The sequence below is a fragment of the Triturus cristatus genome, chromosome 2_1, assembly GCF_964204655.1.
Source record: "Triturus cristatus chromosome 2_1, aTriCri1.1, whole genome shotgun sequence".
Classification (NCBI taxonomy): domain Eukaryota; kingdom Metazoa; phylum Chordata; class Amphibia; order Caudata; family Salamandridae; genus Triturus; species Triturus cristatus.
This window is the reverse complement of record NC_140581.1, coordinates 366,442,480-366,459,790: the sequence shown is the minus strand read 5'-3', so window position 1 is coordinate 366,459,790 and position 17,311 is coordinate 366,442,480. Positions and strand designations below refer to the sequence as shown.

Genomic DNA, 17,311 nt, shown 5'->3' with positions numbered 1-17,311 from the left:
TTTTTATTTTTTTTCCATTTTGTCTTTCTTGAAACCAGAGATCAGGGGAAAGCGCGAACGCAGTCCCCCACTACCAGAAATTATGCAGTCGAGTATCCCGCATTTGGGGACATCGCAGGGGTCAGCACATCCGAAGTGCAATGGATGAGCCTCACCCTGGGAGAACCACCTTCGTGATCATGGTGTCTCCCCTGCCAGGTAAGTATGAGTTGGAAGGGGACAGGGCGAGGGCGGGCCGCTGGGCATCTCCCCGCAGGGCGAGGGTGGCATTCACACAGGCTAGGCCTGAGGCCGGGCGAGGCAGAGCATGGGCATTTTGGGGCGCAAGGTGACCAGCCAAGGCCCCTGTGCCCACTTTGGAAAGCGCGCAGCTACCCACAGCAGCTTCCCACAGGCCTCGGCCGGCCAGCAAAATTTGCATGTCCACGCCCACCGGCAGCGCCAATCAGGGCCCTGCTTTCGCTATGCTGCACCTTGCTCACACGGGGGCAAAGCCAGGGCTACAGCAAGCACACCAGAGGGCTTGGCAGGCCGAAATCGGGCCCAACAGCAGATTTTTCAGGCCCTCCAAATTGTGCACAAGCAAAGGCTTTCGCAAGCACAACAGAGTGCTTGCCAGGTCGAAATCGGGCCCAGAAGCACGTTTCTAAGCCCTAAGCCAGCATCCCCCAGGCTTGTAAATTTGCATAACTAATTGGCCCTCGCCCACTCCCCATTCCAGCCAGCTTACAGCACCCTGGACGGACCACAAGAAACGTCAAAGGGTGCTCCAGACTCCTTTTTATTTTTTTTTCCTTTTTGTCTTTCTTGAAACCAGAGATCAGGGGAAAGCGCGAACGCAGTCCCCCACTACCAGAAATTATGCAGTCGAGTATCCCGCATTTGGGGACATCGCAGGGGTCAGCACATCCGAAGTGCAATGGATGAGCCTCACCCTGGGAGAACCACCTTCGTGATCATGGTGTCTCCCCTGCCAGGTAAGTATGAGTTGGAAGGGGACAGGGCGAGGGCGGGCCGCTGGGCATCTCCCCGCAGGGCGAGGGTGGCATTCACACAGGCTAGGCCTGAGGCCGGGCGAGGCAGAGCATGGGCATTTTGGGGCGCAAGGTGACCAGCCAAGGCCCCTGTGCCCACTTTGGAAAGCGCGCAGCTACCCACAGCAGCTTCCCACAGGCCTCGGCCGGCCAGCAAAATTTGCATGTCCACGCCCACCGGCAGCGCCAATCAGGGCCCTGCTTTCGCTATGCTGCACCTTGCTCACACGGGGGCAAAGCCAGGGCTACAGCACTCACAGAAGGGCGATTGCCATGCCCACTTTGGGCCCAGAAGCAGAGATTTGGGGCTTTGGAAGCCTAAGAGCTGCCACTGAGGCCCCCTCTAGAGGTATGCAGTGACATGTTGCCTGGCTAGGCCCCAGTCGACTGCTTGTGGCTGAAAGCCAGGGACAAACAGGCCTGCAAGTGAGCAGGGGTTCTCGCCCCGAGCCCCTCACGAACGCTCCCAAACGCTGCAGACAGAACCCTCGCCGGGCAGAGCCCTCGCCGGGCCACGGCCTGGGGTCCTCAGCCAGAGTCTGGGCCTGGGAAGACTAGGGCGAGGCAAGAGGCTGGCAGCCAGGCCACAGCCCCAGGGGGGGCGATGGAAAGGAGCAGACATGTCACCTGGCCAGGGCCTACTGCCCTGTCTCTGGATAGGTCCCCAGAGTGGGAGGCTGCAACTATCCCATCATTCCCCAGGCTCGGTACTTAGCATGTGATTCCCTCTTGCCCACGCCCCCCTCCAATCCAGCCGCAGCAGCCCAGAAAGACCACAGAAGACGAGAAAGGGTGCTCCAGACTCCTTTTTATTTTTTTTCCATTTTGTCTTTCTTGAAACCAGAGATCAGGGGAAAGCGCGAACGCAGTCCCCCACTACCAGAAATTATGCAGTCGAGTATCCCGCATTTGGGGACATCGCAGGGGTCAGCACATCCGAAGTGCAATGGATGAGCCTCACCCTGGGAGAACCACCTTCGTGATCATGGTGTCTCCCCTGCCAGGTAAGTATGAGTTGGAAGGGGACAGGGCGAGGGCGGGCCGCTGGGCATCTCCCCGCAGGGCGAGGGTGGCATTCACACAGGCTAGGCCTGAGGCCGGGCGAGGCAGAGCATGGGCATTTTGGGGCGCAAGGTGACCAGCCAAGGCCCCTGTGCCCACTTTGGAAAGCGCGCAGCTACCCACAGCAGCTTCCCACAGGCCTCGGCCGGCCAGCAAAATTTGCATGTCCACGCCCACCGGCAGCGCCAATCAGGGCCCTGCTTTCGCTATGCTGCACCTTGCTCACACGGGGGCAAAGCCAGGGCTACAGCACTCACAGAAGGGCGATTGCCATGCCCACTTTGGGCCCAGAAGCAGAGATTTGGGGCTTTGGAAGCCTAAGAGCTGCCACTGAGGCCCCCTCTAGAGGTATGCAGTGACATGTTGCCTGGCTAGGCCCCAGTCGACTGCTTGTGGCTGAAAGCCAGGGACAAACAGGCCTGCAAGTGAGCAGGGGTTCTCGCCCCGAGCCCCTCACGAACGCTCCCAAACGCTGCAGACAGAACCCTCGCCGGGCAGAGCCCTCGCCGGGCCACGGCCTGGGGTCCTCAGCCAGAGTCTGGGCCTGGGAAGGCTAGGGCGAGGCAAGAGGCTGGCAGCCAGGCCACAGCCCCAGGGGGGGCGATGGAAAGGAGCAGACATGTCACCTGGCCAGGGCCTACTGCCCTGTCTCTGGATAGGTCCCCAGAGTGGGAGGCTGCAACTATCCCATCATTCCCCAGGCTCGGTACTTAGCATGTGATTCCCTCTTGCCCACGCCCCCCTCCAATCCAGCCGCAGCAGCCCAGAAAGACCACAGAAGACGAGAAAGGGTGCTCCAGACTCCTTTTTATTTTTTTTCCATTTTGTCTTTCTTGAAACCAGAGATCAGGGGAAAGCGCGAACGCAGTCCCCCACTACCAGAAATTATGCAGTCGAGTATCCCGCATTTGGGGACATCGCAGGGGTCAGCACATCCGAAGTGCAATGGATGAGCCTCACCCTGGGAGAACCACCTTCGTGATCATGGTGTCTCCCCTGCCAGGTAAGTATGAGTTGGAAGGGGACAGGGCGAGGGCGGGCCGCTGGGCATCTCCCCGCAGGGCGAGGGTGGCATTCACACAGGCTAGGCCTGAGGCCGGGCGAGGCAGAGCATGGGCATTTTGGGGCGCAAGGTGACCAGCCAAGGCCCCTGTGCCCACTTTGGAAAGCGCGCAGCTACCCACAGCAGCTTCCCACAGGCCTCGGCCGGCCAGCAAAATTTGCATGTCCACGCCCACCGGCAGCGCCAATCAGGGCCCTGCTTTCGCTATGCTGCACCTTGCTCACACGGGGGCAAAGCCAGGGCTACAGCAAGCACACCAGAGGGCTTGGCAGGCCGAAATCGGGCCCAACAGCAGATTTTTCAGGCCCTCCAAATTGTGCACAAGCAAAGGCTTTCGCAAGCACAACAGAGTGCTTGCCAGGTCGAAATCGGGCCCAGAAGCACGTTTCTAAGCCCTAAGCCAGCATCCCCCAGGCTTGTAAATTTGCATAACTAATTGGCCCTCGCCCACTCCCCATTCCAGCCAGCTTACAGCACCCTGGACGGACCACAAGAAACGTCAAAGGGTGCTCCAGACTCCTTTTTATTTTTTTTTCCTTTTTGTCTTTCTTGAAACCAGAGATCAGGGGAAAGCGCGAACGCAGTCCCCCACTACCAGAAATTATGCAGTCGAGTATCCCGCATTTGGGGACATCGCAGGGGTCAGCACATCCGAAGTGCAATGGATGAGCCTCACCCTGGGAGAACCACCTTCGTGATCATGGTGTCTCCCCTGCCAGGTAAGTATGAGTTGGAAGGGGACAGGGCGAGGGCGGGCCGCTGGGCATCTCCCCGCAGGGCGAGGGTGGCATTCACACAGGCTAGGCCTGAGGCCGGGCGAGGCAGAGCATGGGCATTTTGGGGCGCAAGGTGACCAGCCAAGGCCCCTGTGCCCACTTTGGAAAGCGCGCAGCTACCCACAGCAGCTTCCCACAGGCCTCGGCCGGCCAGCAAAATTTGCATGTCCACGCCCACCGGCAGCGCCAATCAGGGCCCTGCTTTCGCTATGCTGCACCTTGCTCACACGGGGGCAAAGCCAGGGCTACAGCACTCACAGAAGGGCGATTGCCATGCCCACTTTGGGCCCAGAAGCAGAGATTTGGGGCTTTGGAAGCCTAAGAGCTGCCACTGAGGCCCCCTCTAGAGGTATGCAGTGACATGTTGCCTGGCTAGGCCCCAGTCGACTGCTTGTGGCTGAAAGCCAGGGACAAACAGGCCTGCAAGTGAGCAGGGGTTCTCGCCCCGAGCCCCTCACGAACGCTCCCAAACGCTGCAGACAGAACCCTCGCCGGGCAGAGCCCTCGCCGGGCCACGGCCTGGGGTCCTCAGCCAGAGTCTGGGCCTGGGAAGGCTAGGGCGAGGCAAGAGGCTGGCAGCCAGGCCACAGCCCCAGGGGGGGCGATGGAAAGGAGCAGACATGTCACCTGGCCAGGGCCTACTGCCCTGTCTCTGGATAGGTCCCCAGAGTGGGAGGCTGCAACTATCCCATCATTCCCCAGGCTCGGTACTTAGCATGTGATTCCCTCTTGCCCACGCCCCCCTCCAATCCAGCCGCAGCAGCCCAGAAAGACCACAGAAGACGAGAAAGGGTGCTCCAGACTCCTTTTTATTTTTTTTCCATTTTGTCTTTCTTGAAACCAGAGATCAGGGGAAAGCGCGAACGCAGTCCCCCACTACCAGAAATTATGCAGTCGAGTATCCCGCATTTGGGGACATCGCAGGGGTCAGCACATCCGAAGTGCAATGGATGAGCCTCACCCTGGGAGAACCACCTTCGTGATCATGGTGTCTCCCCTGCCAGGTAAGTATGAGTTGGAAGGGGACAGGGCGAGGGCGGGCCGCTGGGCATCTCCCCGCAGGGCGAGGGTGGCATTCACACAGGCTAGGCCTGAGGCCGGGCGAGGCAGAGCATGGGCATTTTGGGGCGCAAGGTGACCAGCCAAGGCCCCTGTGCCCACTTTGGAAAGCGCGCAGCTACCCACAGCAGCTTCCCACAGGCCTCGGCCGGCCAGCAAAATTTGCATGTCCACGCCCACCGGCAGCGCCAATCAGGGCCCTGCTTTCGCTATGCTGCACCTTGCTCACACGGGGGCAAAGCCAGGGCTACAGCACTCACAGAAGGGCGATTGCCATGCCCACTTTGGGCCCAGAAGCAGAGATTTGGGGCTTTGGAAGCCTAAGAGCTGCCACTGAGGCCCCCTCTAGAGGTATGCAGTGACATGTTGCCTGGCTAGGCCCCAGTCGACTGCTTGTGGCTGAAAGCCAGGGACAAACAGGCCTGCAAGTGAGCAGGGGTTCTCGCCCCGAGCCCCTCACGAACGCTCCCAAACGCTGCAGACAGAACCCTCGCCGGGCAGAGCCCTCGCCGGGCCACGGCCTGGGGTCCTCAGCCAGAGTCTGGGCCTGGGAAGGCTAGGGCGAGGCAAGAGGCTGGCAGCCAGGCCACAGCCCCAGGGGGGGCGATGGAAAGGAGCAGACATGTCACCTGGCCAGGGCCTACTGCCCTGTCTCTGGATAGGTCCCCAGAGTGGGAGGCTGCAACTATCCCATCATTCCCCAGGCTCGGTACTTAGCATGTGATTCCCTCTTGCCCACGCCCCCCTCCAATCCAGCCGCAGCAGCCCAGAAAGACCACAGAAGACGAGAAAGGGTGCTCCAGACTCCTTTTTATTTTTTTTCCATTTTGTCTTTCTTGAAACCAGAGATCAGGGGAAAGCGCGAACGCAGTCCCCCACTACCAGAAATTATGCAGTCGAGTATCCCGCATTTGGGGACATCGCAGGGGTCAGCACATCCGAAGTGCAATGGATGAGCCTCACCCTGGGAGAACCACCTTCGTGATCATGGTGTCTCCCCTGCCAGGTAAGTATGAGTTGGAAGGGGACAGGGCGAGGGCGGGCCGCTGGGCATCTCCCCGCAGGGCGAGGGTGGCATTCACACAGGCTAGGCCTGAGGCCGGGCGAGGCAGAGCATGGGCATTTTGGGGCGCAAGGTGACCAGCCAAGGCCCCTGTGCCCACTTTGGAAAGCGCGCAGCTACCCACAGCAGCTTCCCACAGGCCTCGGCCGGCCAGCAAAATTTGCATGTCCACGCCCACCGGCAGCGCCAATCAGGGCCCTGCTTTCGCTATGCTGCACCTTGCTCACACGGGGGCAAAGCCAGGGCTACAGCAAGCACACCAGAGGGCTTGGCAGGCCGAAATCGGGCCCAACAGCAGATTTTTCAGGCCCTCCAAATTGTGCACAAGCAAAGGCTTTCGCAAGCACAACAGAGTGCTTGCCAGGTCGAAATCGGGCCCAGAAGCACGTTTCTAAGCCCTAAGCCAGCATCCCCCAGGCTTGTAAATTTGCATAACTAATTGGCCCTCGCCCACTCCCCATTCCAGCCAGCTTACAGCACCCTGGACGGACCACAAGAAACGTCAAAGGGTGCTCCAGACTCCTTTTTATTTTTTTTTCCTTTTTGTCTTTCTTGAAACCAGAGATCAGGGGAAAGCGCGAACGCAGTCCCCCACTACCAGAAATTATGCAGTCGAGTATCCCGCATTTGGGGACATCGCAGGGGTCAGCACATCCGAAGTGCAATGGATGAGCCCCACCCTGGGAGAACCACCTTCGTGATCATGGTGTCTCCCCTGCCAGGTAAGTATGAGTTGGAAGGGGACAGGGCGAGGGCGGGCCGCTGGGCATCTCCCCGCAGGGCGAGGGTGGCATTCACACAGGCTAGGCCTGAGGCCGGGCGAGGCAGAGCATGGGCATTTTGGGGCGCAAGGTGACCAGCCAAGGCCCCTGTGCCCACTTTGGAAAGCGCGCAGCTACCCACAGCAGCTTCCCACAGGCCTCGGCCGGCCAGCAAAATTTGCATGTCCACGCCCACCGGCAGCGCCAATCAGGGCCCTGCTTTCGCTATGCTGCACCTTGCTCACACGGGGGCAAAGCCAGGGCTACAGCACTCACAGAAGGGCGATTGCCATGCCCACTTTGGGCCCAGAAGCAGAGATTTGGGGCTTTGGAAGCCTAAGAGCTGCCACTGAGGCCCCCTCTAGAGGTATGCAGTGACATGTTGCCTGGCTAGGCCCCAGTCGACTGCTTGTGGCTGAAAGCCAGGGACAAACAGGCCTGCAAGTGAGCAGGGGTTCTCGCCCCGAGCCCCTCACGAACGCTCCCAAACGCTGCAGACAGAACCCTCGCCGGGCAGAGCCCTCGCCGGGCCACGGCCTGGGGTCCTCAGCCAGAGTCTGGGCCTGGGAAGGCTAGGGCGAGGCAAGAGGCTGGCAGCCAGGCCACAGCCCCAGGGGGGGCGATGGAAAGGAGCAGACATGTCACCTGGCCAGGGCCTACTGCCCTGTCTCTGGATAGGTCCCCAGAGTGGGAGGCTGCAACTATCCCATCATTCCCCAGGCTCGGTACTTAGCATGTGATTCCCTCTTGCCCACGCCCCCCTCCAATCCAGCCGCAGCAGCCCAGAAAGACCACAGAAGACGAGAAAGGGTGCTCCAGACTCCTTTTTATTTTTTTTCCATTTTGTCTTTCTTGAAACCAGAGATCAGGGGAAAGCGCGAACGCAGTCCCCCACTACCAGAAATTATGCAGTCGAGTATCCCGCATTTGGGGACATCGCAGGGGTCAGCACATCCGAAGTGCAATGGATGAGCCTCACCCTGGGAGAACCACCTTCGTGATCATGGTGTCTCCCCTGCCAGGTAAGTATGAGTTGGAAGGGGACAGGGCGAGGGCGGGCCGCTGGGCATCTCCCCGCAGGGCGAGGGTGGCATTCACACAGGCTAGGCCTGAGGCCGGGCGAGGCAGAGCATGGGCATTTTGGGGCGCAAGGTGACCAGCCAAGGCCCCTGTGCCCACTTTGGAAAGCGCGCAGCTACCCACAGCAGCTTCCCACAGGCCTCGGCCGGCCAGCAAAATTTGCATGTCCACGCCCACCGGCAGCGCCAATCAGGGCCCTGCTTTCGCTATGCTGCACCTTGCTCACACGGGGGCAAAGCCAGGGCTACAGCACTCACAGAAGGGCGATTGCCATGCCCACTTTGGGCCCAGAAGCAGAGATTTGGGGCTTTGGAAGCCTAAGAGCTGCCACTGAGGCCCCCTCTAGAGGTATGCAGTGACATGTTGCCTGGCTAGGCCCCAGTCGACTGCTTGTGGCTGAAAGCCAGGGACAAACAGGCCTGCAAGTGAGCAGGGGTTCTCGCCCCGAGCCCCTCACGAACGCTCCCAAACGCTGCAGACAGAACCCTCGCCGGGCAGAGCCCTCGCCGGGCCACGGCCTGGGGTCCTCAGCCAGAGTCTGGGCCTGGGAAGGCTAGGGCGAGGCAAGAGGCTGGCAGCCAGGCCACAGCCCCAGGGGGGGCGATGGAAAGGAGCAGACATGTCACCTGGCCAGGGCCTACTGCCCTGTCTCTGGATAGGTCCCCAGAGTGGGAGGCTGCAACTATCCCATCATTCCCCAGGCTCGGTACTTAGCATGTGATTCCCTCTTGCCCACGCCCCCCTCCAATCCAGCCGCAGCAGCCCAGAAAGACCACAGAAGACGAGAAAGGGTGCTCCAGACTCCTTTTTATTTTTTTTCCATTTTGTCTTTCTTGAAACCAGAGATCAGGGGAAAGCGCGAACGCAGTCCCCCACTACCAGAAATTATGCAGTCGAGTATCCCGCATTTGGGGACATCGCAGGGGTCAGCACATCCGAAGTGCAATGGATGAGCCTCACCCTGGGAGAACCACCTTCGTGATCATGGTGTCTCCCCTGCCAGGTAAGTATGAGTTGGAAGGGGACAGGGCGAGGGCGGGCCGCTGGGCATCTCCCCGCAGGGCGAGGGTGGCATTCACACAGGCTAGGCCTGAGGCCGGGCGAGGCAGAGCATGGGCATTTTGGGGCGCAAGGTGACCAGCCAAGGCCCCTGTGCCCACTTTGGAAAGCGCGCAGCTACCCACAGCAGCTTCCCACAGGCCTCGGCCGGCCAGCAAAATTTGCATGTCCACGCCCACCGGCAGCGCCAATCAGGGCCCTGCTTTCGCTATGCTGCACCTTGCTCACACGGGGGCAAAGCCAGGGCTACAGCAAGCACACCAGAGGGCTTGGCAGGCCGAAATCGGGCCCAACAGCAGATTTTTCAGGCCCTCCAAATTGTGCACAAGCAAAGGCTTTCGCAAGCACAACAGAGTGCTTGCCAGGTCGAAATCGGGCCCAGAAGCACGTTTCTAAGCCCTAAGCCAGCATCCCCCAGGCTTGTAAATTTGCATAACTAATTGGCCCTCGCCCACTCCCCATTCCAGCCAGCTTACAGCACCCTGGACGGACCACAAGAAACGTCAAAGGGTGCTCCAGACTCCTTTTTATTTTTTTTTCCTTTTTGTCTTTCTTGAAACCAGAGATCAGGGGAAAGCGCGAACGCAGTCCCCCACTACCAGAAATTATGCAGTCGAGAATCCCGCATTTGGGGACATCGCAGGGGTCAGCACATCCGAAGTGCAATGGATGAGCCTCACCCTGGGAGAACCACCTTCGTGATCATGGTGTCTCCCCTGCCAGGTAAGTATGAGTTGGAAGGGGACAGGGCGAGGGCGGGCCGCTGGGCATCTCCCCGCAGGGCGAGGGTGGCATTCACACAGGCTAGGCCTGAGGCCGGGCGAGGCAGAGCATGGGCATTTTGGGGCGCAAGGTGACCAGCCAAGGCCCCTGTGCCCACTTTGGAAAGCGCGCAGCTACCCACAGCAGCTTCCCACAGGCCTCGGCCGGCCAGCAAAATTTGCATGTCCACGCCCACCGGCAGCGCCAATCAGGGCCCTGCTTTCGCTATGCTGCACCTTGCTCACACGGGGGCAAAGCCAGGGCTACAGCACTCACAGAAGGGCGATTGCCATGCCCACTTTGGGCCCAGAAGCAGAGATTTGGGGCTTTGGAAGCCTAAGAGCTGCCACTGAGGCCCCCTCTAGAGGTATGCAGTGACATGTTGCCTGGCTAGGCCCCAGTCGACTGCTTGTGGCTGAAAGCCAGGGACAAACAGGCCTGCAAGTGAGCAGGGGTTCTCGCCCCGAGCCCCTCACGAACGCTCCCAAACGCTGCAGACAGAACCCTCGCCGGGCAGAGCCCTCGCCGGGCCACGGCCTGGGGTCCTCAGCCAGAGTCTGGGCCTGGGAAGGCTAGGGCGAGGCAAGAGGCTGGCAGCCAGGCCACAGCCCCAGGGGGGGCGATGGAAAGGAGCAGACATGTCACCTGGCCAGGGCCTACTGCCCTGTCTCTGGATAGGTCCCCAGAGTGGGAGGCTGCAACTATCCCATCATTCCCCAGGCTCGGTACTTAGCATGTGATTCCCTCTTGCCCACGCCCCCCTCCAATCCAGCCGCAGCAGCCCAGAAAGACCACAGAAGACGAGAAAGGGTGCTCCAGACTCCTTTTTATTTTTTTTCCATTTTGTCTTTCTTGAAACCAGAGATCAGGGGAAAGCGCGAACGCAGTCCCCCACTACCAGAAATTATGCAGTCGAGTATCCCGCATTTGGGGACATCGCAGGGGTCAGCACATCCGAAGTGCAATGGATGAGCCTCACCCTGGGAGAACCACCTTCGTGATCATGGTGTCTCCCCTGCCAGGTAAGTATGAGTTGGAAGGGGACAGGGCGAGGGCGGGCCGCTGGGCATCTCCCCGCAGGGCGAGGGTGGCATTCACACAGGCTAGGCCTGAGGCCGGGCGAGGCAGAGCATGGGCATTTTGGGGCGCAAGGTGACCAGCCAAGGCCCCTGTGCCCACTTTGGAAAGCGCGCAGCTACCCACAGCAGCTTCCCACAGGCCTCGGCCGGCCAGCAAAATTTGCATGTCCACGCCCACCGGCAGCGCCAATCAGGGCCCTGCTTTCGCTATGCTGCACCTTGCTCACACGGGGGCAAAGCCAGGGCTACAGCACTCACAGAAGGGCGATTGCCATGCCCACTTTGGGCCCAGAAGCAGAGATTTGGGGCTTTGGAAGCCTAAGAGCTGCCACTGAGGCCCCCTCTAGAGGTATGCAGTGACATGTTGCCTGGCTAGGCCCCAGTCGACTGCTTGTGGCTGAAAGCCAGGGACAAACAGGCCTGCAAGTGAGCAGGGGTTCTCGCCCCGAGCCCCTCACGAACGCTCCCAAACGCTGCAGACAGAACCCTCGCCGGGCAGAGCCCTCGCCGGGCCACGGCCTGGGGTCCTCAGCCAGAGTCTGGGCCTGGGAAGGCTAGGGCGAGGCAAGAGGCTGGCAGCCAGGCCACAGCCCCAGGGGGGGCGATGGAAAGGAGCAGACATGTCACCTGGCCAGGGCCTACTGCCCTGTCTCTGGATAGGTCCCCAGAGTGGGAGGCTGCAACTATCCCATCATTCCCCAGGCTCGGTACTTAGCATGTGATTCCCTCTTGCCCACGCCCCCCTCCAATCCAGCCGCAGCAGCCCAGAAAGACCACAGAAGACGAGAAAGGGTGCTCCAGACTCCTTTTTATTTTTTTTCCATTTTGTCTTTCTTGAAACCAGAGATCAGGGGAAAGCGCGAACGCAGTCCCCCACTACCAGAAATTATGCAGTCGAGTATCCCGCATTTGGGGACATCGCAGGGGTCAGCACATCCGAAGTGCAATGGATGAGCCTCACCCTGGGAGAACCACCTTCGTGATCATGGTGTCTCCCCTGCCAGGTAAGTATGAGTTGGAAGGGGACAGGGCGAGGGCGGGCCGCTGGGCATCTCCCCGCAGGGCGAGGGTGGCATTCACACAGGCTAGGCCTGAGGCCGGGCGAGGCAGAGCATGGGCATTTTGGGGCGCAAGGTGACCAGCCAAGGCCCCTGTGCCCACTTTGGAAAGCGCGCAGCTACCCACAGCAGCTTCCCACAGGCCTCGGCCGGCCAGCAAAATTTGCATGTCCACGCCCACCGGCAGCGCCAATCAGGGCCCTGCTTTCGCTATGCTGCACCTTGCTCACACGGGGGCAAAGCCAGGGCTACAGCAAGCACACCAGAGGGCTTGGCAGGCCGAAATCGGGCCCAACAGCAGATTTTTCAGGCCCTCCAAATTGTGCACAAGCAAAGGCTTTCGCAAGCACAACAGAGTGCTTGCCAGGTCGAAATCGGGCCCAGAAGCACGTTTCTAAGCCCTAAGCCAGCATCCCCCAGGCTTGTAAATTTGCATAACTAATTGGCCCTCGCCCACTCCCCATTCCAGCCAGCTTACAGCACCCTGGACGGACCACAAGAAACGTCAAAGGGTGCTCCAGACTCCTTTTTATTTTTTTTTCCTTTTTGTCTTTCTTGAAACCAGAGATCAGGGGAAAGCGCGAACGCAGTCCCCCACTACCAGAAATTATGCAGTCGAGTATCCCGCATTTGGGGACATCGCAGGGGTCAGCACATCCGAAGTGCAATGGATGAGCCTCACCCTGGGAGAACCACCTTCGTGATCATGGTGTCTCCCCTGCCAGGTAAGTATGAGTTGGAAGGGGACAGGGCGAGGGCGGGCCGCTGGGCATCTCCCCGCAGGGCGAGGGTGGCATTCACACAGGCTAGGCCTGAGGCCGGGCGAGGCAGAGCATGGGCATTTTGGGGCGCAAGGTGACCAGCCAAGGCCCCTGTGCCCACTTTGGAAAGCGCGCAGCTACCCACAGCAGCTTCCCACAGGCCTCGGCCGGCCAGCAAAATTTGCATGTCCACGCCCACCGGCAGCGCCAATCAGGGCCCTGCTTTCGCTATGCTGCACCTTGCTCACACGGGGGCAAAGCCAGGGCTACAGCAAGCACACCAGAGGGCTTGGCAGGCCGAAATCGGGCCCAACAGCAGATTTTTCAGGCCCTCCAAATTGTGCACAAGCAAAGGCTTTCGCAAGCACAACAGAGTGCTTGCCAGGTCGAAATCGGGCCCAGAAGCACGTTTCTAAGCCCTAAGCCAGCATCCCCCAGGCTTGTAAATTTGCATAACTAATTGGCCCTCGCCCACTCCCCATTCCAGCCAGCTTACAGCACCCTGGACGGACCACAAGAAACGTCAAAGGGTGCTCCAGACTCCTTTTTATTTTTTTTTCCTTTTTGTCTTTCTTGAAACCAGAGATCAGGGGAAAGCGCGAACGCAGTCCCCCACTACCAGAAATTATGCAGTCGAGTATCCCGCATTTGGGGACATCGCAGGGGTCAGCACATCCGAAGTGCAATGGATGAGCCTCACCCTGGGAGAACCACCTTCGTGATCATGGTGTCTCCCCTGCCAGGTAAGTATGAGTTGGAAGGGGACAGGGCGAGGGCGGGCCGCTGGGCATCTCCCCGCAGGGCGAGGGTGGCATTCACACAGGCTAGGCCTGAGGCCGGGCGAGGCAGAGCATGGGCATTTTGGGGCGCAAGGTGACCAGCCAAGGCCCCTGTGCCCACTTTGGAAAGCGCGCAGCTACCCACAGCAGCTTCCCACAGGCCTCGGCCGGCCAGCAAAATTTGCATGTCCACGCCCACCGGCAGCGCCAATCAGGGCCCTGCTTTCGCTATGCTGCACCTTGCTCACACGGGGGCAAAGCCAGGGCTACAGCAAGCACACCAGAGGGCTTGGCAGGCCGAAATCGGGCCCAACAGCAGATTTTTCAGGCCCTCCAAATTGTGCACAAGCAAAGGCTTTCGCAAGCACAACAGAGTGCTTGCCAGGTCGAAATCGGGCCCAGAAGCACGTTTCTAAGCCCTAAGCCAGCATCCCCCAGGCTTGTAAATTTGCATAACTAATTGGCCCTCGCCCACTCCCCATTCCAGCCAGCTTACAGCACCCTGGACGGACCACAAGAAACGTCAAAGGGTGCTCCAGACTCCTTTTTATTTTTTTTTCCTTTTTGTCTTTCTTGAAACCAGAGATCAGGGGAAAGCGCGAACGCAGTCCCCCACTACCAGAAATTATGCAGTCGAGTATCCCGCATTTGGGGACATCGCAGGGGTCAGCACATCCGAAGTGCAATGGATGAGCCTCACCCTGGGAGAACCACCTTCGTGATCATGGTGTCTCCCCTGCCAGGTAAGTATGAGTTGGAAGGGGACAGGGCGAGGGCGGGCCGCTGGGCATCTCCCCGCAGGGCGAGGGTGGCATTCACACAGGCTAGGCCTGAGGCCGGGCGAGGCAGAGCATGGGCATTTTGGGGCGCAAGGTGACCAGCCAAGGCCCCTGTGCCCACTTTGGAAAGCGCGCAGCTACCCACAGCAGCTTCCCACAGGCCTCGGCCGGCCAGCAAAATTTGCATGTCCACGCCCACCGGCAGCGCCAATCAGGGCCCTGCTTTCGCTATGCTGCACCTTGCTCACACGGGGGCAAAGCCAGGGCTACAGCACTCACAGAAGGGCGATTGCCATGCCCACTTTGGGCCCAGAAGCAGAGATTTGGGGCTTTGGAAGCCTAAGAGCTGCCACTGAGGCCCCCTCTAGAGGTATGCAGTGACATGTTGCCTGGCTAGGCCCCAGTCGACTGCTTGTGGCTGAAAGCCAGGGACAAACAGGCCTGCAAGTGAGCAGGGGTTCTCGCCCCGAGCCCCTCACGAACGCTCCCAAACGCTGCAGACAGAACCCTCGCCGGGCAGAGCCCTCGCCGGGCCACGGCCTGGGGTCCTCAGCCAGAGTCTGGGCCTGGGAAGGCTAGGGCGAGGCAAGAGGCTGGCAGCCAGGCCACAGCCCCAGGGGGGGCGATGGAAAGGAGCAGACATGTCACCTGGCCAGGGCCTACTGCCCTGTCTCTGGATAGGTCCCCAGAGTGGGAGGCTGCAACTATCCCATCATTCCCCAGGCTCGGTACTTAGCATGTGATTCCCTCTTGCCCACGCCCCCCTCCAATCCAGCCGCAGCAGCCCAGAAAGACCACAGAAGACGAGAAAGGGTGCTCCAGACTCCTTTTTATTTTTTTTCCATTTTGTCTTTCTTGAAACCAGAGATCAGGGGAAAGCGCGAACGCAGTCCCCCACTACCAGAAATTATGCAGTCGAGTATCCCGCATTTGGGGACATCGCAGGGGTCAGCACATCCGAAGTGCAATGGATGAGCCTCACCCTGGGAGAACCACCTTCGTGATCATGGTGTCTCCCCTGCCAGGTAAGTATGAGTTGGAAGGGGACAGGGCGAGGGCGGGCCGCTGGGCATCTCCCCGCAGGGCGAGGGTGGCATTCACACAGGCTAGGCCTGAGGCCGGGCGAGGCAGAGCATGGGCATTTTGGGGCGCAAGGTGACCAGCCAAGGCCCCTGTGCCCACTTTGGAAAGCGCGCAGCTACCCACAGCAGCTTCCCACAGGCCTCGGCCGGCCAGCAAAATTTGCATGTCCACGCCCACCGGCAGCGCCAATCAGGGCCCTGCTTTCGCTATGCTGCACCTTGCTCACACGGGGGCAAAGCCAGGGCTACAGCAAGCACACCAGAGGGCTTGGCAGGCCGAAATCGGGCCCAACAGCAGATTTTTCAGGCCCTCCAAATTGTGCACAAGCAAAGGCTTTCGCAAGCACAACAGAGTGCTTGCCAGGTCGAAATCGGGCCCAGAAGCACGTTTCTAAGCCCTAAGCCAGCATCCCCCAGGCTTGTAAATTTGCATAACTAATTGGCCCTCGCCCACTCCCCATTCCAGCCAGCTTACAGCACCCTGGACGGACCACAAGAAACGTCAAAGGGTGCTCCAGACTCCTTTTTATTTTTTTTTCCTTTTTGTCTTTCTTGAAACCAGAGATCAGGGGAAAGCGCGAACGCAGTCCCCCACTACCAGAAATTATGCAGTCGAGTATCCCGCATTTGGGGACATCGCAGGGGTCAGCACATCCGAAGTGCAATGGATGAGCCTCACCCTGGGAGAACCACCTTCGTGATCATGGTGTCTCCCCTGCCAGGTAAGTATGAGTTGGAAGGGGACAGGGCGAGGGCGGGCCGCTGGGCATCTCCCCGCAGGGCGAGGGTGGCATTCACACAGGCTAGGCCTGAGGCCGGGCGAGGCAGAGCATGGGCATTTTGGGGCGCAAGGTGACCAGCCAAGGCCCCTGTGCCCACTTTGGAAAGCGCGCAGCTACCCACAGCAGCTTCCCACAGGCCTCGGCCGGCCAGCAAAATTTGCATGTCCACGCCCACCGGCAGCGCCAATCAGGGCCCTGCTTTCGCTATGCTGCACCTTGCTCACACGGGGGCAAAGCCAGGGCTACAGCAAGCACACCAGAGGGCTTGGCAGGCCGAAATCGGGCCCAACAGCAGATTTTTCAGGCCCTCCAAATTGTGCACAAGCAAAGGCTTTCGCAAGCACAACAGAGTGCTTGCCAGGTCGAAATCGGGCCCAGAAGCACGTTTCTAAGCCCTAAGCCAGCATCCCCCAGGCTTGTAAATTTGCATAACTAATTGGCCCTCGCCCACTCCCCATTCCAGCCAGCTTACAGCACCCTGGACGGACCACAAGAAACGTCAAAGGGTGCTCCAGACTCCTTTTTATTTTTTTTTCCTTTTTGTCTTTCTTGAAACCAGAGATCAGGGGAAAGCGCGAACGCAGTCCCCCACTACCAGAAATTATGCAGTCGAGTATCCCGCATTTGGGGACATCGCAGGGGTCAGCACATCCGAAGTGCAATGGATGAGCCTCACCCTGGGAGAACCACCTTCGTGATCATGGTGTCTCCCCTGCCAGGTAAGTATGAGTTGGAAGGGGACAGGGCGAGGGCGGGCCGCTGGGCATCTCCCCGCAGGGCGAGGGTGGCATTCACACAGGCTAGGCCTGAGGCCGGGCGAGGCAGAGCATGGGCATTTTGGGGCGCAAGGTGACCAGCCAAGGCCCCTGTGCCCACTTTGGAAAGCGCGCAGCTACCCACAGCAGCTTCCCACAGGCCTCGGCCGGCCAGCAAAATTTGCATGTCCACGCCCACCGGCAGCGCCAATCAGGGCCCTGCTTTCGCTATGCTGCACCTTGCTCACACGGGGTTAAAGCCAGGGCTACAGCACTCACAGAAGGGCGATTGCCATGCCCACTTTGGGCCCAGAAGCAGAGATTTGGGGCTTTGGAAGCCTAAGAGCTGCCACTGAGGCCCCCTCTAGAGGTATGCAGTGACATGTTGCCTGGCTAGGCCCCAGTCGACTGCTTGTGGCTGAAAGCCAGGGACAAACAGGCCTGCAAGTGAGCAGGGGTTCTCGCCCCGAGCCCCTCACGAACGCTCCCAAACGCTGCAGACAGAACCCTCGCCGGG

At 59.8% G+C, this 17,311-nt stretch overlaps 19 non-coding genes across 19 annotated transcripts; all 19 read right to left on the bottom strand.

Moving 5' to 3' along the window:
* Window positions 1-42: 42 nt before the first annotated feature.
* On the bottom strand, window positions 43-206 carry LOC146865166 (U1 spliceosomal RNA). The gene has a single exon (XR_014977195.1). It is a non-coding gene; the product is annotated as a U1 spliceosomal RNA (small nuclear RNA).
* A 615-nt stretch (window positions 207-821) lies between these two features.
* On the bottom strand, window positions 822-985 carry LOC146865165 (U1 spliceosomal RNA). Its single transcript, XR_014977194.1, has one exon. It is a non-coding gene; the product is annotated as a U1 spliceosomal RNA (small nuclear RNA).
* Window positions 986-1,882: 897 nt separating this feature from the next.
* On the bottom strand, window positions 1,883-2,046 carry LOC146865164 (U1 spliceosomal RNA). The gene has a single exon (XR_014977193.1). It is a non-coding gene; the product is annotated as a U1 spliceosomal RNA (small nuclear RNA).
* An 897-nt stretch (window positions 2,047-2,943) lies between these two features.
* Window positions 2,944-3,107, bottom strand: LOC146865163 (U1 spliceosomal RNA). Its single transcript, XR_014977192.1, has one exon. It is a non-coding gene; the product is annotated as a U1 spliceosomal RNA (small nuclear RNA).
* Window positions 3,108-3,722: 615 nt separating this feature from the next.
* Window positions 3,723-3,886, bottom strand: LOC146865162 (U1 spliceosomal RNA). Its single transcript, XR_014977191.1, has one exon. It is a non-coding gene; the product is annotated as a U1 spliceosomal RNA (small nuclear RNA).
* An 897-nt stretch (window positions 3,887-4,783) lies between these two features.
* LOC146865161 (U1 spliceosomal RNA) lies at window positions 4,784-4,947 on the bottom strand. The gene has a single exon (XR_014977190.1). It is a non-coding gene; the product is annotated as a U1 spliceosomal RNA (small nuclear RNA).
* Window positions 4,948-5,844: 897 nt separating this feature from the next.
* Window positions 5,845-6,008, bottom strand: LOC146865160 (U1 spliceosomal RNA). Its single transcript, XR_014977188.1, has one exon. It is a non-coding gene; the product is annotated as a U1 spliceosomal RNA (small nuclear RNA).
* A 615-nt stretch (window positions 6,009-6,623) lies between these two features.
* On the bottom strand, window positions 6,624-6,787 carry LOC146865159 (U1 spliceosomal RNA). The gene has a single exon (XR_014977330.1). It is a non-coding gene; the product is annotated as a U1 spliceosomal RNA (small nuclear RNA).
* Window positions 6,788-7,684: 897 nt separating this feature from the next.
* LOC146865158 (U1 spliceosomal RNA) lies at window positions 7,685-7,848 on the bottom strand. The gene has a single exon (XR_014977187.1). It is a non-coding gene; the product is annotated as a U1 spliceosomal RNA (small nuclear RNA).
* An 897-nt stretch (window positions 7,849-8,745) lies between these two features.
* Window positions 8,746-8,909, bottom strand: LOC146865157 (U1 spliceosomal RNA). The gene has a single exon (XR_014977186.1). It is a non-coding gene; the product is annotated as a U1 spliceosomal RNA (small nuclear RNA).
* A 615-nt stretch (window positions 8,910-9,524) lies between these two features.
* Window positions 9,525-9,688, bottom strand: LOC146865156 (U1 spliceosomal RNA). Its single transcript, XR_014977382.1, has one exon. It is a non-coding gene; the product is annotated as a U1 spliceosomal RNA (small nuclear RNA).
* An 897-nt stretch (window positions 9,689-10,585) lies between these two features.
* LOC146865155 (U1 spliceosomal RNA) lies at window positions 10,586-10,749 on the bottom strand. Its single transcript, XR_014977185.1, has one exon. It is a non-coding gene; the product is annotated as a U1 spliceosomal RNA (small nuclear RNA).
* Window positions 10,750-11,646: 897 nt separating this feature from the next.
* Window positions 11,647-11,810, bottom strand: LOC146865154 (U1 spliceosomal RNA). The gene has a single exon (XR_014977184.1). It is a non-coding gene; the product is annotated as a U1 spliceosomal RNA (small nuclear RNA).
* Window positions 11,811-12,425: 615 nt separating this feature from the next.
* On the bottom strand, window positions 12,426-12,589 carry LOC146865153 (U1 spliceosomal RNA). Its single transcript, XR_014977183.1, has one exon. It is a non-coding gene; the product is annotated as a U1 spliceosomal RNA (small nuclear RNA).
* Window positions 12,590-13,204: 615 nt separating this feature from the next.
* LOC146865152 (U1 spliceosomal RNA) lies at window positions 13,205-13,368 on the bottom strand. Its single transcript, XR_014977182.1, has one exon. It is a non-coding gene; the product is annotated as a U1 spliceosomal RNA (small nuclear RNA).
* Window positions 13,369-13,983: 615 nt separating this feature from the next.
* LOC146865151 (U1 spliceosomal RNA) lies at window positions 13,984-14,147 on the bottom strand. Its single transcript, XR_014977181.1, has one exon. It is a non-coding gene; the product is annotated as a U1 spliceosomal RNA (small nuclear RNA).
* Window positions 14,148-15,044: 897 nt separating this feature from the next.
* On the bottom strand, window positions 15,045-15,208 carry LOC146865150 (U1 spliceosomal RNA). The gene has a single exon (XR_014977180.1). It is a non-coding gene; the product is annotated as a U1 spliceosomal RNA (small nuclear RNA).
* A 615-nt stretch (window positions 15,209-15,823) lies between these two features.
* On the bottom strand, window positions 15,824-15,987 carry LOC146865149 (U1 spliceosomal RNA). The gene has a single exon (XR_014977179.1). It is a non-coding gene; the product is annotated as a U1 spliceosomal RNA (small nuclear RNA).
* A 615-nt stretch (window positions 15,988-16,602) lies between these two features.
* On the bottom strand, window positions 16,603-16,766 carry LOC146865148 (U1 spliceosomal RNA). Its single transcript, XR_014977177.1, has one exon. It is a non-coding gene; the product is annotated as a U1 spliceosomal RNA (small nuclear RNA).
* Between the last annotated feature and the right edge of the window lie 545 nt (window positions 16,767-17,311).